The sequence below is a fragment of the Gopherus evgoodei genome, chromosome 2 (assembly GCF_007399415.2).
Source record: "Gopherus evgoodei ecotype Sinaloan lineage chromosome 2, rGopEvg1_v1.p, whole genome shotgun sequence".
NCBI lineage: Eukaryota > Metazoa > Chordata > Testudines > Testudinidae > Gopherus > Gopherus evgoodei.
The window spans coordinates 186,410,450-186,427,770 of record NC_044323.1 but is presented as its reverse complement, the minus strand read 5'-3'; the positions used below and the strand labels follow the sequence as shown (position 1 = coordinate 186,427,770).

The following is a 17,321-nucleotide window of genomic DNA, read 5'->3' as shown; positions in this document are numbered from 1 at the left end:
GCTGTGGGAGGAGAAAAAGCAGCGAGGCTGATTGGGGGAAACAGCCTCAGCTGGGGGCCATGCCCCAATCAGGACCTAGCTTGCTCTATAAAGGCTTGAGCCATGAGTAAAGGCACACAGTCTTCTCTGGCTGTGGAGGGAGACAGGCCTGGCTGCTGGGGAGCTAGAGAAGGTACCTGGAGTGGAGCAGGGCTGGGGGAAGGCCAAGGGAGCTCTGGCCTTATCTTCTCAGCAACTGGGTGGTTCTCCAGCTGTAGCATGCTTTATTAGTCGGTGTGTATTCCTTCCCTGGAGGGGTGAGGGCCCATTCCACTAGAGCACAGGCAACCTCAATAGTATCTCTTCTTTCAAAAATATCTGGGCATTTGTAAGACCTGGAGTTCCAGCCATACTTTCATGAAACACTGTACCTTAGTCCAGGCCTTGTCTGCAGATGCAGCTGTTGGGACAGCAGTATTACAGACATCTATACCAACTGCATTCTTCCACCCGACTTCTGTTTGAATACAGGAACCTGCACTTAGAGAAGACATGGAAGTTGCTTACCAAGAAATGGAGGTTCTTTGAGATGTGTGGTCCCGATTTATAGTCCACTATCTGCCCTTCTTCTCCTATGCTTTGGGATAAGAGGAGTAACTGGAGAGGCAGTAGTCTACGCTGCCACTTTATACCTATGGTATACAGCATGAGGGGAGAAACTGCATTGGTGCAGACCAATAGATACTACTTGCTAGAAATCTCTGGTTTCAGACACATGTGGCACATATGTACCCATGTCTGGAATACAGAGAGGGTACCCTCACTTACAGGTAAATAACCTCCATTTAACAAATATTTTTTAACAAGAAATACAATTGGGAATACATTTTTCATTGCAGTGTCTGAGGAATCATGTAAGACTCCCGTGAATAATGAAATCTGGGTACATGCCCCCTCCAGAGACATGAAAATTCAGCTGCTCTGTTTTACCCAGTAGAGGAATGAATTGCTTAGATGCTCACTTTCACATCTGTGAATATTTAAACGTGCCCTATTCTTCAACTTTTAAGAAAAAGCTTTTGCAAATATCTGATTTACCCACAATATATATATATGATAACTTAATTGAACAAAAAAAATTTTGCATTAACATTCATTTTAAAATAAAATTTAGAATAAGAGGCATTTAGAATTATTTAGCCAAAATAATGGATTCAAATTCATTGATTAATATTCTTTGTTTGGCTTCTGGAATACATAACTGCTAAGAAAGCTACAGGAATTCTGACTGATAATGAATAATTAAAAGTAAGGCAGTAATTTAACTGGAATGGTATGGCAGCAGTGGTCTGCATGAGGCCTGGGATTGAGAATGATCTTCAGGCTCTCATTATTCATGATTACTGAGCTTGGTCTCCAGTTGCATAGAGTTTCTTCTGCTGGCTACTATAGCTGAGCAGGAAATAGCTATCCCATCATGCAAAAGTCTGGATATTTTTCCTGTCCCAAATCAGAATGAAAAAAATTGAAATCTCAAAAAATTTTAACGAACCAAAGATCTGGGGGGAGGAGGGGAAGTCAGTTTGGATCAAAGTTTCATTTTAATAATGTCAGAATGTTTTTCAATGTAAACTAGGGCTGTCAAGCAATTAAATGAACCGTGATTAATCACGTGATTAAAAAAACTAATCGTGATTAATTGCGCTGTTAAACAATAGAATGCCATTTATTTAAATATTTTTGGATGTTTTCTACATTTTCAAATGTATTGATTTAAATTACAACACAGGATACAAAGTGTACAGTGCTCACTTTATTTTTCATTACAAGTATTTGCACTCTAAAAAGCCAAAATAAATAGTATTTTTCAATTCATCTAATACAAGTACTGTAGTGCAATCCATTTATCATTAAATTTGAACTTACAAATGTAGAATTATTTACAAAAAACTGCATTCAAAAATAAAACAATGTAAAATTTTAGAGCCTGCAAGTCCACTCAGTCCCATTTCTTGTTCAGCCAATCGCTCAGACAAACAAGTTTGTTTACATTTGCAGGAGATGATGCTGCCCACTTCTTGTTTACAGTGTCACCTGAAAGTGAGAACAGGTGTTGTTGTGGCCAGCATCGCAAGATATTTATGTGCCAGATGTGCTAAAGATTCACATGTCCCTTCATGCTTCAACCACCATTCTAGGGGACATGCATCCATGCTTATGATGGGTTCTGCTCAATAACAATCCCAAGCAGTACAGACCGACGCATGTTCATTTACCTTATGTGATTCAGATGCCACCAGCAGAAGGTTGATTTTCTTTTTTGATGGTTCAGGTTCTGTAATTTCCGCATTAGAATGTTGCTCTTTTAAGACTTCTCAAAGCATGCTCTGCATCTAGTCCCTCTCAGATTTTGGAAGGCACTTCAGATTCTTAAACCTTGGGTCGAGTGTTGTAGCTATCTTAGAAATATCACATTGGTACCTTCTTTGCGTTTTGTCAAATCTGCAGTAAAAGCGTTCTTAAAATGAACAACATGTGCTGGGTCATCATCTGAGACTGCTATAACATGAAATATATGTCAGAATGAGGGTAAAACAGAGCAGGGGACATACAATTTCCCCCCAAGGAATTCAGTCATAAATTTAATTAATGCATTATTTTTTTAACGAACATCATAAACATGAAAGCATGTCCTCTGGAACGCTGGCCAAAGCATGAAGGGGCATATGAATGTTTAGTACATCTGGCATGTAAATACCTTGCAATGCCAGCTACAAAAGTGCCATGCAAAGAGGAGGTTACTCACCTTGTGCAGTAACTGACGTTCTTCAAGATGAGTGTCCCTGTGGGTGCTCCAGTCTAGGTGTCAGTGCGCCCCTGCGCCTTTGATCGGAGATTTCTGCAGCAGTACTCGTACCGGCTACGCATGCTCAGAGCCTGGCCCCTGCTCTGAGTATACCTCTAGTGAGCATGCACGGCCGGTTCCCTCAGTTCCTTCTCTACAACGGAGACTACCCCAACTCCGAAGTAGAGGGGAGGAGGGTGGGTAGTGGAGCACCCACAGGGACACTCATCTCGAAGAACGTCAGTTACTGCACAAGATAAGTAACCTCGTCTTCTTCGAGAGAGATGTCCCTGTGGGTGCTCCACTCTAGGTGACTTCGAAGCAGTGTATTTCAAGGAGGTAGGGACTTCGGATCTGGCAGGAATGCAGTAGATAATACTGCCCTTCCTAATCGAGTGTCAGAGAAAGGACCCTGAGTAAGAGCATAGTGTTTGACAAATGTGTGCTCGGAGGACCAAGTGGCTGCTCTACAAAAGTCAGTCAATGGTACTTTACGTAAGAAGGCTACAGAGGTATATACAGATCTAGTGGAATGTGTTCTGATCAATGCTGGAGGTGTAACTTTTTTATCTGATAGCAGAGTCGTATGCAATCGGAGATCCAGTTTGAAAGTCTCTGGGTAGAGATAGGCATGCCTTTGGAGCACTCCACAATGGAGACAAAGAGTCTAGGAGAGTTTCTGAAGGGTTTGGTTCTGTCCAAATAGAAGGATAAGGCCCTGCGCACATCAAGTGTGTGCATTGTGGCTTCGAAGGAGTTTGCATGGGGTTTCGGAAAGAAAGTTGGTAGATGTATTGATTCATTGATGTGAAATGAAGTGTGAACTTTTGGAAGGAATTTTGGGTGTAGGTGTAGAGTAACTTTGTCCTTGAAGAAGAGCGTATATGGTGGATCTGCCATAAGGGCTGCTATCTCACCTGCCCGTCTGGTGGAGGTAATCGCCACCAAAAAGGCTGTTTTCATCGAGAAGTGCAAGAGGGAGCAGGTGGCTAAGGGCTCAAAGGATTGATGAGTTAAACAGGACAATACTAGGTGAAGATCCCATGGAGGGGTAGGTGGCTTAATGTCTGGAAATAAGGTTTGGAGTCTCTTCAGGAAATGCTTGGATGAGCGAAGACCGAGGTATTGTCAACTGTACCATGAAAGGTTGTGATGGCAGCTAAGTGGACTCTGATAGAGCTGAAGGAAAGGTTGGATTGCTTAATGTCCAATAGACAGTCGAGTATGCAGGGAACAGGTGCCAAGGTAGGAGACAGTTGTTTAGTTGAACACCATTTTGTGAATCGTTTCCACTTTTGGAGATAGGTGGTACGGGTGGATTGTGTTCTGCTGTGTAGAAGTACCCTCTGAACTTGGTCAGAACAGTCTAGTTCTCGTTGGGAGAACCATGCAGGTACCAGGCTTTGAGATGAAGCATGGAGAGATTGGGGTGAAGAAGCCGGCCGTGTTGCTGTGATAAAAGGTTCGGGATGAGAGGCAGGGAGATCGGTGGTCGAATTGACATTCTGGTGGGGAAAGGGAACCACAGTTGTCTTGGCCATGAAGGTGCGATCAAGATCACCCTGGCAAGATCTGTTCGTATCTTTATGAGGACCCTGTTGAGCAATGGTATTGGGGGAAATGCATAAGCTAAGTCCCGGTGCCATGGGATCATGAATGCGTCTCCGAGGGGGTGTTTGCCCAGTCCTGCCCTGGAGCAAAAATTGAGGCATTTCGTGTTTTTTGCGGTTGCAAAGAGATCTATGATTGGGTGACCCCAAGTGTGAAATATGTTGTAGATGATTCCCTCGTCTATCTCCCATTTATGCCCTGAAGGGAAACGTCTGCTTAACTCGTCGGCAGTGGTGTTCATCACCCCTGGGAAATGAGCAGCTGATATGCGGATGTGGTTCGCAAGGCACTAATTCCAGAGTTTTATGGCCTCTGAACAAAGAGAGTGGGAACAAGCCCCTCCTTGTCTGTTTACGTAGAACATGCAGGCAATGTTGTCTGTCATTATGTGTACATGCTGATTCTTGATTAGTGGAAGGAAGCAGCGGCAGGCATTCCATATAGCTTGAAGTTCTAGAACATTTATGTGCAGGGAGATCTTGGAATGAGACCATAGCCCGTGGACTGTTTGGTGAGAGATATGTACCCCCAGCCCGTGAGGTTGCATAGGTCACCATTATCAGAGTTGGGGAGGTCTGGAGGAAGGGGAATCCAGAGCAGAGGTTGTAGGGGACTGTCCACCATATGAGAGTGTCTTTGACTCGGTAGGATATGGCCAGGTGTTTGTTTAGTGAGTGCACGTTTGGTTTGTAAACCGTGGCCAGCCAAGCTTGGAAGCATCTCATGTAGAGACATGCGTTCTGGACCACGAAGGTGCACGAGGCCATGTGCCCTAGTAGTTGGAGACAGTCTTGGGCGGTGACCCGGGGGCTGTTGCGAAGTCTCGTAGCCAGCAGTTTTATGGTATGGAATCAGTCGGGTGGGAGAGATGCCAGTCTGGTTGTGGAGTCGAGGCTCGCTCCTATAAACTCCAGGTGCTGGGTAGGACTTAATGTGGATTTGCTTTTGTTTATTTGCAGGCCCAGGGATTGAAAGCAATCAATGGTGAGTTGTGTGAAGCGGAGGGCCTCGTCGAACATGGAGGCCTTCAGGAGGCAATTGTCGAGGTAAGGGAATATTATGACTCCTTTTTTCCTGAGGTAGGCAGTGACTACCGCTAGGAGCTTGGAGAAAACTCGAGGGGCAGTGGAAAGGCCAAATAGTAGAACTCTGTATTGGAAATGCGTTGTGCCGAGGGTAAAACGAAGAAAACATCTGTGGGCCGGGTGGATAGTGACGTGAAAGTAGGCATCTTGTAGGTTGAGGGCTGAAAACCAATCGCCCTGCTCTAGGGCTGGAATTGTGGTGGTAATATTCTGCCATTGGTGCAAAAATGGCTGTAGGCGGTGTCCAAAGATAGTTGTAGGCAGTGCATACGCTGAAGTTGGGACGATGTTTACAAGACCCTCGACCAAAGGTTCAAATCTGCTTATTAGTTGGAGGAAGATGGGGCATCCCGGCAGAATTGGGGCGACACCGCTGGTATCTGGATCTCTGGCATTGGTGTTACTGATCCTGAGATCTTGGGAAATGCTGAGTATATGTGGGGTAGTGTGGACAGTGGTAAGGTTGATATCTGTACTGTCGCCTTCTGGTTGTAGGGGTTTGGATGCCTAAGGATGGAAGAGTTGCCCTTGAGTCCTTCATTGAGTGGAGCACCTCATTCGTGGTGGAAGCAAAGAGTTTATCACCATCAAAAGGGAGAACCTCTATAGTGTTCTGAACCTCGTGAGGCAAGAGGGAAGAGGAGAGCCATGAACCTCGGCGCATGACCACCACTGTAGCGGATCTTGCTGCGGTATTGGCTGCATCCAGAGCTGCTTGAAGAGCCGTGCGTGATATGATTTGGCCCTCGGAAACTAAAGCTGTAAACTGTTGTTTCTTCTGGTCTGGAATGTGTTCAGTAAAGTCCATGAACTTGTTATAGTTTCTATGGTCGTACTTTCCCAGAATTGCGGTATAATTGGCAATTTGAAATTGTAAGGTTGAAGAGGCATACACTTTGCGACCCAGCAGGTCTAAGCATTTGCCTTCCTTGTTGGTTGGGGTATGGCAGAAATACTGTTGTTTGTTCCTTTGATTGGCTGCGTCCACTACCAGTGAGTTTGGCGCAGGATGTGAGAAAAGGAATTCAGAGCCCTTAGAGGGAATGAAGTATTTATTGTCCGCTTATTTGCAGGTAGGCTGGCTTGTGACTGGAGCCTGCCAGATGGACTTAGCAGGTTCCAGAAGGACTGCATTGATTGGTAATGCCAGTCTGGATGAAGAAGAGGGTTGCAGGATGTCCGTTAACTCCTGTTGTTGGTCCGGTACTTCCTCTAGATTGATTCTAAGCTCGCTGGCAACCCTTTTAAAGAGATCCTGGAATTTTGAAAAATCATCTGAGAACAGTAGAGGGGAAGGAAGTAAAGCTTCTTCAGGCATTACTTCAGTTGGTACTTCAGTTGGTACCTGGTCAGGAGCAGGAGTTGATTGATCCTGAGAATGGGAGGGTGCCGCCAAGTGAGTCATATCATTTGGAAGCTTGCATCTCGTCGTATTGGAATAGCGGGTGTGCTGCCGAGGGAAAGGTGCCCATGGGACCCAATACTGCCACGGTGATGGAAAAGGCATAGGTGGTGCCATCCGGGGGTTAACGCACCAGGAGGCAGGGTCTCGAGGATAGTCTGAGACAACTTTCCTGTGCCAGCGGGTGACAGGACTCTGAGGATGGAATTTGGATTGCATTGAAACATCACCCTGTAGTTCAGACTCCTCCTCACTGGAGGAAGGCTGTTCAGACCCTGAATCATTCGTAAGGGAGAAGCAGTCTTTAAGGAAGGGCGATTGCAGCGTAGGTGACACTAGGAGGTCACTTGACTGGGTAAACTGCAGCGCTGAGGCAGCTGAAGGTGAAGGCTGACAGAATTGCTGTGAGGGAACCCAGGTTTGCATCGGAGTTCTTAGTCTTGGCTCCGTGCCAAGTAGCACTATTAATGCCGGTCCTGGAGTCGGTGCCACACTATTAATAGCAGGCTGCGGTGCCTCAGGGGGGTCCTCATTTGTCAGCACCACGTTCATCGCGGTGCCGATAGGTGCCATAATCGAGGCAGGCAACTGAAAGCCTGTTGCCTCGGCACCGGAGCCTCGCACTGCTGTCGAAAGCACAGGCGGGTTTAATGCGGTGCCGGAGGAGCCCAGCTCGTCGAAAGTGCTCAGGCGGGGGAGCACCGGTAAGGAGACTGTGGATCTGACCGGAGAAGGTTTGTGTCTAAGGGCTTCTTTAGAATTTGATAGAAGGTGCCCTCATTTTGCTGCTTTCTTCTGCTTTTTAGAAGTGGGAGAGCTGTGTCAGTGAGCGGAGGCAGAGTCCGCACCAGGGTCTGAGGCGGACCCTAGGGATTTTTGAAGTAGAATAAGTTTAAGATTTAGCTCCCTGTCCTTTCTCGCTCTGGAGCTTAGTTTAGTGCAGTGAGCACATTTTGGGGGAATATGGGTCTCCCCCAAACATTTTATGCACTGTGAATGTCCATCGGAGAGAGGGATAGCGTCCTTACAGGAGGAGCAGCGCTTAAAGCCTGTGGAGCCAGGCATATCTGAAGCAGCTGAGAAAACAATTTTTTTTTTAAACAGTAGAAAAAGGGTAAGTAACACTAATTAACAAGAAACTGTCTAACTACAAGTTATTTTAAGATGAGGAAGGAAATTCTTTAAGGAGTCTGCTGAGCTCCGTCTCAACCGGGGATGGTAGAGAAGGAACTGAGGGAACCGGACGCGCATGCTCACTAGAGGTATACTCAGAGTGGGGGCCAGGCTCTGAGCATGCGTGGCTGGTACGAGTACTGCTGCAGAAATCTCCGATCAAAGGCACAGGGGCGCACCGACATCTAGAGTGGAGCACCCCCAGGGACATCTCTCTCGAAGAATGCCTGTTCTCACTTTCTGGTGACATTGCAAATAAGGAGAGGGCAGCATTATCTCCTGTAAATGTAAACAAATGTGGTAGTCTTAGCTATTGGGTGAACGAGAAGTACGACTCTGGGTATGTCTAATCTACAATTTTGCAGCGCTGGTTGTTACAGATGTATTAGTACAGCTGTATAGGGCCAGCACTGCAGAGTGGTCACACTTACAGCAACCAGCGCTGCAAGTGGTGTTAGATGTGGCCACACTGCAGCGCTGTTGGGCGGCTTCAAGGGGGGTTAGGAGAACGCGAAAGCAAACCGCGGGGAAGCAGGTCTCCTTCCCCGCGGTTTGCTCGAGTGTTCCCCGAACACCCCCCCCCCCAAGCAGGTCTCCTTCCCCGCGGTTTGTTCTCGCGTTCCCCGAACCCCCGTGCAAGCAGGTCTCCTTCCCAGCGGTTTGCTCCGGTGTTTTTGAACCCCCCTGCAAGCAGGTCTCCTTCCCAGCGGTTTGCTCCGGTGTTTTTTGAACCCCCGTGCAAGCAGATCTCCTTCCCCGCGGTGTGCTGTCGCGTTCCCCGAACCCCCCTGCAAACCGCGGGGAAGGAGACCTGCTTGATTACCAGAGAGGCTTCCTCTGGTATGCTGGGATACCTGTTTATTCCACGGAGGTCAAGAAAAACGCTGGTGAGTGTTTACACCTGATGACCAGCGCTGGATCACCAGCGCTGGATCCTTTACACCCGAGTTTCAACGGGTGTACGGCCAGCGCTGCAAACAGGGAGTTGCAGCGCTGGTGATGCCCTGCAGATGTGTACACCTCCTAAGTTGCAGCGCTATAACTCCCTCACCAGCACTGCAACTTTGTGGTGTAGACAAGGCCTCTGTTGACTTACAGGCTTTGAAGTTTTACATTGTTTTGTTTTTGAGTGCAGTTATGTAAGAACAAAAATCTACATTTGTAAATTGCACTATAGTACTAGTCTGAGGTGAATTGAAAAATACTATTCCTTTTATTTATTATTTTTACAGTGCAAATATTTGTAATAAAAATATATTCTTGATTTCAAGTACAACACTGATACAGAAAATGTAGAAAAACATCCAAATATTTAATAAATTTCAATTGGTATTCTATTGTTTAACAGTGCAATTAATTTTTGTGAGTTAATCACATGAGTTAACTGCAATTGACAGCCCTTATTTAAACCTTTTACATGTTGTTTAAAAGTTGAACTATAATTTCGCTTAAATTTCAAAATCCAAATGCATTTAGTTGTTTTAATTTTAAGATTATTCCCATGATAATTTTGAAGTTTATTTCAACATTTTTCAAATTTTTCAAGAAATTTTATCGACTGCTATTGCCTATAAAATTTGAGAGAATTCCTGTTAGATCAATAGACTTTTGTTTGCAGCACTAAATAACATTGGTTTTGATTACAATAAAGTATTGCTAGCTCCAGTAAAGAAGGTGTATCATTTACACTGCTTAATTACCTTTCAAGGCAAAAGGAAAGCAGCTAAGAACACAAAGTTGTTTAAAGATGAAATTTCATTACATGAATTTCCTGTGATTATTATTGGTATATTCTGTCTCTTTTTAATTCTCTTTTTTTTTTAAGTTGTCTTTCTGATTGCCTTACATAAAAACACAAACATGGTTGGAAGCTCATTAACTTGGTGAATTTGAGTGGATTTTCACAAGACAGTGAAAGGCACACCTGTGATGATATGGTGACACTCCCCCTTTCTTCCCCCCTCCAATTTAAAGTCCCTGCTTCAAAGCATGGAGGCTTCACAATAAATTATTTTAAGAATATTTTAACATGGGAAAAACATTTTCCCTAACTTATTTCTGAAGAACTATTGTAGCTGAAACTTTCAAAAATCAATTCAGCCTGAGGCAGACAACCGTTATGGAAAATTTCAGCCCAGACAGTTAAAACTGGCAAAGTTGTAAGTAATTGGAAGTAGGGTCTTATAATGCACTGGCTCTCAACCTTTCCAGATTACTGTGCCCCTTTTAAGAGTCTGATTTGTCTTTACATACCTCCAAGCTTCACCTCACTTAAAAACTATTTGCTTACTAAATAAAAATCGAAAAGGGTCACAGCACACTATTACTGAAAAACTGCTTATGTTCTCATTTTTACTATATTATAAAAATCAATTTGAATATAAATATTGTACTTACATTACAGTGTATAGTATATAGAACAGTATAAAGAAGTCATTGTATGTATGAAATTATAGTTTGTACTGCCTTCACTAGTGCTTTTATGTAGCTTGCTGTAAAACTAGGCAAATATCTAGATGAGTTGATGTATCCCCTGGAAGACCTTTGCATACCCCCAGGGGTACGCATACCCCTGGTTGACAACCACTGTTATAATGGAAAGCATTGGGCAATCATAACTATAGGCATCACTACCAGCGTTGACTATAATTCTTAAGTGGAAAACTATTAGCCCACCCCTTTCCTATCCTCCTGCATCAAACCTTATATCATCATATTTTCTTGGAAAACAATGCAAGATTCCGTGATAACAGCAAATAAAGACAATTACTAGTATTAATAGGCTGAAAAAAGAAATTTAAAAATTAATGGGGAATAAATCATAATTTAACATTTATTGTATTTGCTTGGATGTCACTGAACATCTGTTGCCGATCTCCAAACTCTATAGACACCAACATAACATCCTCTCCTTCGCTCTGATTGCATTGTTCTTACTCACCCATGAGGAGGACTATCCACTGAGGTAACTCATAATTAAGGCTGCAAGTCTGTCACAGATTCTGTGACTTTCCAGGACCTCCGTGACTTCTGCAGCAGCCGGTGCGACTGACCCCAAGGCCACCCAAGCAGCTCGGGAGGCCCTTGGGCTAGCTGCAGTGGCCACTTCTGCGGCAGTCTTGGGTCCCCGCCCCCTCCGCCCCCGCCCCCAACACCAGCAACAGTCCTGGGCTTTACACCCCATCCCTCCCTATCCCTGAGCACCAGCAGTGGTCCCAGGCCACCCCTCCACAATACCCGAGGTGCCCCCAGAGCCCCCTCTCCAGAGCCCCCAAGATTTAGTCAGGAGTATATACAAGTCATGGACAGGTCATCGGCTGTGAATGTTTGTTTTCTGACTGTGACCTGTCCATGACTTTTACTGAAAATACCCAGGACTAAAATGTAACCTTACTCATAATAGAAACAAATCTGAACCTTTGTGTGACTTGGTACCTGGAAGCACTAATCAGCTATGTAGTTTTACACATTTAAGATCAGTTTAAGTAGAAAGAAAAAGACAAGCCAAAGAAAGGAACTCTCAGATTTGAACAAAATCATTTTAAAAAATTTAAATGCATATGCAATCAGTTCTAATTACCTCATGTTTTCATAATATTTACTGTATCTTAGATTTCATAAAAATTGGACAATTTTTTATTTGAATGGAAAGTGCTTTTGAAAAAGGTTTACAGTATCCATGTGTTATATACTGTAACACTATTTGCATATTCAATAAGACAGACCTCTTCCTATGGCATATGCTTCAGGGCCACTCAGAGGATTCAGGGGGCCTGGGGCAAAGCAATTTCGGGGGCCCCTTCCATAAAAAAAACTTGCAATATGATAGAATACTATATTCTCGTGGGGGCCCCTGTGGGGCCCGGGGCAAATTTTCCCACTCCTCCCCCCTCACCTGGGCGGCCCTGGTATGCTGTGTAGATATAAAGATGCTAGATTTTCAATTCTACTTTTGAACTTTTAAGTTCATTTCACTTTGCAGATAAATACTTGTATAAACAGAGCACAACATTCATATTTTCAAAAATAGGCCTCTTAACTATACCTGCAAAATATGCCACCACTTACATGTGCATGTAATAATTTTTTGTTATCCCTGTAAACATAGGACCTTATTTTATTCCCATTTAAGTCAATGGCAAAATTTGCACTGACTTCAGTGGTGCAGGAGCAAATGCCTAATTTGGTCCAAAACGTTTGAGGTACTAATGCATTTGTTTCAGCGATATAGATAATGACATAAGTAATGGTAATAATTTTATGCACAATCTTTATGCAGTCAGTCTAGAAACACTGTTTATGGCTATAGTAATTAAAGATTGCCAAAATCTGTTTTCAGTGAAATACAAGTCAGATAGATTTTTATAAATTTGGTGGCTTGTTTCTTAAATCAAACCACACTGCCTGAGTGCACTACACGTATTACTTATATAGAGATATTTCTTTAGCATTCAGGATCTGTATACCTGCTAAGAGAATAAACGGGTTAGCTGGACATGTGCTGTACCCTCTCCCAGAGTGGCAGAATTCACCAGTTCAGCCTGGTTTCCGTGGGAGAAATTTTGCCTAGTCATTCAGATGACTCCTATTAGCTTTCAGTTTGGTGCTTCTGGCTTTAAACCACAATTTAGCTCAAAATCTTGGAATTATATTAACATATAATTGGATTTTTCTCCTAAAATATCTGCACTGTAAGTTATCTTCAGTGAAGACAGCAAGGCCTTCTACCTTCCACCACCTTCAGCCCAGAACTCCATGGATTAGCAAACAGAAGATAGGTACGGTATTATAGTGTCGTAATACCAATGCCATAGTTAAGGTTGGAGTTCTGTTTTGTACACCCTCTGTAAAGCAGTTCACCCTCTGTGTTTTGTATGACTTATAAGGATTAGTGGAGCGTGTTGCCACAGCGAAAGAAATCCTAGTGCACTCCCCTCTGCAACATGCATTCTCAACATGGCCTTTCTGTTGCTTGCCCACTACCTTTGTTCAATGGAACCACTTTCACTGTGTTTGGGGCATTCTCTACACCTCCTGTAGCTGAGTATTTTTCTCTTTCTGTGATTATCTCCATTGAGCCAGTCAGTATCCAGCAGTGTGCTCAACCAGTCTCATAAAGTTACCTGATGTCTTTTAGAGTTCCAAGAGAAGAAAAAGGCTTTATGTTACTGTCCAGAGGAATTATAAGGTCACAAATGCCAAGCATTGCGAGCATTATACAATAAATATGATTGATTGTGTGCCTTGAAGCTGAGTCACTGTGTGTCACTGCAGAGAGTCTGATATTGAGGGTGAAGTTTATTAAACATGCTAAAACAGTAGGCAAGGGACTGGAAAAACACCACCATCTACATGTGAAAAAAATCATGGCTGTCTAGTAACTTGGTAAAATTTCTGTACATTCTCCTACTTATTATGGTTTAAGTTTATATTTTAATTCACTGTTTCCATGTGACATTCTTGTATCCAAATAATTACAGTTGCTTTACTCAGAAGCAATCAAAATCTAATTGGTGAAATGAATAAAAGCCCATTTCTGTATTATTCTGGCAAGTATCAGAACCTATTACAGAAGGAATGGGAATAAAATCCATTTTAATGCACCTTTTTTATAAGACAACCATAGCTATTAATTAGGTATATCTAGCATAGTACTAGAAAGATAATTTTACTAGTACATTTTAACATAAAGAATACATTTAAATTTCACCTTGGATGAATACTCCATTAACTATGGTTTCTTGTTTTCTTTTAAACAACATCTTGGCATTTTTATTCCTGGCTTTAGCTATTTGATAAAAGTGGAAAGGTAAGAATTTTACAGGTAGAGAACATCACAGCAGGTTAATTGGTTCAACATCAAATTGCTTTAGAGTGATCTGAAAAAAACTCTAATTTTGAAACAGCTCTGGATGTTGAATATGAAAATTTAGCACAAGTTTTATATATGCAGAAAAATTGCTTTTGCATGAATTTGCTCTAAATGTTAATATATTCATTAAAAAATTGTGTTCTTTAATCTCTGAAGAAACACTTATCACTAAGAACCCGCTTAATTCTTTTCCTGTGCTTGATTTATTAGCTTATGAAATTATGCTAATAGATTGCATGTTAATGGTTTTTGGGCTCAAATGACCTGATTTTAATAATGAAGTAATGTATGCAATAAATGTAATCAGCATCTATGAATCTCACTTAAAAGAATATATTGGTGATTACCCATGCTAAAAAACAAATGACTGTCAGCATGATGCAATGTATATGCTACTGCGGAGAACTGGGACATGTTCAGGTCAGTGCACATATCAGTTGCTGGTTGAGTCCCAGTTTTGCCAGCCACACTGGGACTGCAACTACAGTTTATTTAACAGTGTTTATTTAACAATCTTTATTGGCCATTGTAAGTGATGACTGATTTCAAGTAGTCTTCTTGCACAGAGAAAAACAATGCTAGGAGGAGGAAAACAGACGGACAGAAGTATCGCATGGAGCCAGCAAGAACTGCTCTGTAAGTAGCAGATCTCTTGGGGGTAAAGAAATTTAACCTAGCTACGGGGGATTCTTAGTAAGGAAAATAAAATTACCCATTTATTTGTAATGGGTACAAGAGACTATCTCCCTGAAACATTTGGTAAGCATGTGTGGAATTGTTCCTTCGGAAAAACCCTTTCCCCAAGCATCTTTGCAGAGATATGCGAAAGCATCACATGCTTGAACTGCGCATTCTTTTCCCCTGCCTCATTGGCTGTGCACTTCACTAGGACAGAGAAAGTTAAAACTGTGCACTGAGCAGGAAATGCTGGTTTCTTTGCAGTAACAGAAACTAATGTTCAACAGGCTAACACCACACAGACTTTCGCACAGGTATTAGAAAAAAAGATACCACTAGCTGCCAAAGATTATCTCACTATTTAAACACTGTGACAGAAGTTGATAGGAGGTCACTTTGGGTCTGATCCAAAGAGCACTGAAGTCAATGAGAAAACTCCCATTGACTTCAAAGGTTTGGATCAGCCCTCCCTCCAATTCAAACATTTAAAATAAATAAATAAAATAGTTTGAATTAATATAATATCATTTGGTAAATCATGCACTGTCTCAAGCACTGTATGAAATATTGGCAAACAGCCATTTCCAGAGTCCTCTTCACTTCAAAAATTTGAAAAGGGGTGTGTGACATTTTCTATAATCTGGCTGCTAGCCGTTATTTCAGAATTAAGAGTCACTCCCCCCCCCCCTTGCTCAATAAACTTATTCTTTGATCTGGTCTTCATGCACCTCTAAATTTCATGGATGAAAACAATCAGAGGTCCCAGACCACTAGAATTTTTGATCTTTTGCCCGAGTTGGAAGTTGATCCCACATACACCAAAGGCTTGGGGATGGACCATGCATAAAACCTCTTTAAAACAAAATGTTTAAGTCCTGCCTCTCCTTCAATATAACAAAGAGTTCTTTATTACAGATTCATTGCATCTGACCTTTGAATTGCCTTATCTTCAGGGAAAAAGATCTGCCAGACATCCGTAAGCATCATGACACAGAGGGCAAATTGTGCCTGCCCCCCTAGGCAGGTGCACAAGTAAGGAGAAAGGATCACTGTTTATCTCTTTAGTCATATTAGGAATAAGGGTGAGCCCACTGAGCTGCCCCTCACACTGTGTCCCACGGACCCAAAGTCCTAGGCCTGGCCAAGCATCTGGAACTTTCCAGAAGTGAAAGCCACCCACCCTCAGGTGAGATAGGAAGGGGTGTCCCTGACTTTTCTCCTATCTAGCTTCTGATTCCTGCTCCCTGGTCCTTGCGCCTTCCTCCATTTCCAGGGGCTGCTCCTGTGGAACTTACTCTGGGGCCACTCTTCCTGGGGGATGTTTCTGTGTCTGTCAGGGGCAGGCCCACAGCTAGACAAGTGTGGGAAAATGTAATGAGCCAATGTTTTATTTAATAGGAGGCAGGGCTTCTCCCCTGGAGAAAGTTGAAACACCGGTGTGAATTTCCCTGCGTTTTAAATGATTTTAGGGTATTGCAGAACAAAAATATTTATGCTTGAAAGGTAAGTACCTGCCTGATGTTATTTGGAATTCTGACTAGAATAACTCACAAGTAACAAATTAGACTACAAGTGCCAAAAACCAAAGCCACACATCCCAAATGGCGGTGCACATTTCCCCATTAGACATACACAAAAACATTCAGAGAGCCAGCATCAGCATTTAAAGCATAAACAGATGGAAAAACCAGGCAAGTTATCTCCTCCCTATTTGTGGGAATCTTGTGCTCTGTTGCCTAGCTGTCCCTTTGTTCCTGCAAAGTCATGTCACTTAGGGCCATGCTTTGAATGTCAAAAAACGAGATTTTTTTGAGCAAAGTATTAATATTTTTAAAATATAACATGCTAATAGTGTGCCATAAATATTATTCTCTGTCCTAGTGAGCTAGTATCACCATTACACAAAACCATAAAACAGCTAGGCAGGCGGCCAGTTTTGGGGGCTGTTGTTTGTTTACTTACTTGTATTTTAAATGACTTAAAACCATCAACTTGTGCATTAAGCTACCTAAGTACCCATATGTTCTTATTACTGTCCCCTTCATTTGGCTTCTCGCTGTATTATGACTGTTTCTTTCACTTACTTGTATCTTTTCTTAAATTAGATTGTAAATTCTTGTGGGCAGTGACTGTGTCCTCCAATGTGTTTGTACGGCACCTAGCAAGTGGGACCCACATTCTGACTATGGCCCTTGGTGACTACTAAAATACAAACAATTTCCCTACACTCCTATGCCAAACACTTGTTCCATCAGAAAGCACCACATGACCAGAAACAGAGAAATCAACATTATACATTGCTATATAAAATTGCTACTAGGATCGCACCTCTAACATTCAGAAACATTGAAAGAATTAAAACAAATGTTCAAACTTAGTAGGCACCTAAAAAAAAGTGGCCTGATTTTCAGAGCTAGTGAGCCACACCAACTTCCAGTGAGATCAGGATTTTGACCTTTAATATTTTACTGGCTTTGTCACTGCATCCTCTGTATTTGTTTCTCCTCTCACTGTGGGAACAGTAGCAGACCTATACATTTAGCCAAATTTAATGATGAATTCTGAAATTAGGGGTCGGGCAAAAAATGTTGCAATTTTAGCAAAAGAAGAGATGGAATTATATTTACCAGTGAATTTTAGAAGAAAATGAAAAAGGACATTGTTCGCAGTACCACT

General features: G+C 42.6%; 1 long non-coding RNA gene across 2 annotated transcripts in view; it reads left to right on the top strand.

Annotated features, from left to right (window-relative positions):
• The window catches only part of LOC115646559, a 40,784-nt gene extending 34,206 nt beyond the window's left edge, over positions 1-6,578 (top strand). For both annotated transcript variants that reach the window (XR_003999060.1, XR_003999059.1), the window contains exons 5-6: positions 5,395-5,481; positions 6,016-6,578. This is a non-coding gene — a long non-coding RNA (uncharacterized LOC115646559). The remainder of the gene's footprint in view (positions 1-5,394; positions 5,482-6,015) is intronic.
• The last annotated feature ends 10,743 nt before the right edge of the window (positions 6,579-17,321 follow it).